Source organism: Octodon degus, unplaced genomic scaffold, assembly GCF_000260255.1.
Source record: "Octodon degus isolate 3935 unplaced genomic scaffold, OctDeg1.0 scaffold00021, whole genome shotgun sequence".
Taxonomy (NCBI): Eukaryota; Metazoa; Chordata; class Mammalia; order Rodentia; family Octodontidae; genus Octodon; species Octodon degus.
In genome coordinates this window covers 11,668,608-11,669,630 of record NW_004524597.1, presented here as the reverse complement: position 1 = coordinate 11,669,630, position 1,023 = coordinate 11,668,608, and the positions used below count along the sequence as shown (strand labels likewise).

The 1,023-nt window shown below is 44.6% G+C and overlaps 1 protein-coding gene across 3 annotated transcripts in view; it reads left to right on the top strand.

Annotated features, from left to right (window-relative positions):
• Positions 1-1,023, top strand: part of Fam234a (family with sequence similarity 234 member A) — a 51,386-nt gene that overhangs the window by 23,265 nt on the left and 27,098 nt on the right. The gene's annotated exons all lie outside the window — the stretch shown is intronic.

Here is a 1,023-nt window from a genome sequence, read left to right as displayed (position 1 = left end):
ACTTATTCCACTGAGCCATCTCCCTAGCCCCCTGAGGGAAGCAGATAGGCATACTTGCATTTATTAATTCAGAATATTTGATTATTTAGTTACTTTGTTTGTTTGGTTGGTTGGTTGGGTTTTTTTTTAGACAGAGCCTCATAGAGGCAGCCCTCAGGTTATTTTGAGACAGCCCCTAGATTTTTTTTGTACCAGGAAAGGAACTCACAACCTTGTGCTTGCCAGACAGGCACTTATGCTGCTGAACATTATTTTTATGTAATAAAAGTAAAGAGTTTTTCATGTTTCTCTGGGTTTGTGGGGTTTTTTTTTTTTTTTTTTTTTTTACATGTATATTTTAGGCCTTTATGGGATATACAAAAAGAAATGGTTTTTTTGTATTTTCTTTTTTGTATTTTAGGGTAGAGTCTACAGGATTTTCAGGGTCTCCCTACTTGATTGGATTCGTAGTGATCTGCCTGTTTATAGCCTTCCAAGAGCTGGGATTACAGGTACACGCCACCATGCCCAGTCTCAGCTGCGTCTCAGTGCACCCCAGGGGCAGAGCTGGCCTGGCAGGCCCGGGAATTGAACCCCCTGGCCCCTGCGCCTGTTTGCAGGCCCTTTAATCTGCTGAGCTATTTGGCCAGCCCAGGTTTACAAAATGTAGGGGCCAGTGAGATGGCTCAGTGGAGTAAGCACTTCCCTGGCAAGCTCAAGGGCCTGAGTTCAATCCCCGGTTCCACCAAAAAAAAAAAAAAAAAAAAAAAATTTAGAAAAATTTCTAGCCAGGCATGGTGGCACATGCCTATAATCCCAGCACTTGGGAAGCTAAATTAGCAGGAGGATTGCCACAAGTTCGAGGACAGCCTAGGCTATATAGTTAGTTCAAGGCCAGCCTGAACTACGTAACAAGACCATGTCTAAAAACAATCTCCCATGGGGGCTGGTGAGATGGCTCAGTGGTCTAAGGCACCTACTTGGAACAAGCTTGGCAAAGCACAGGGACTGCGGTTCGATCTCCCAGAACCACATGCCAGCCAG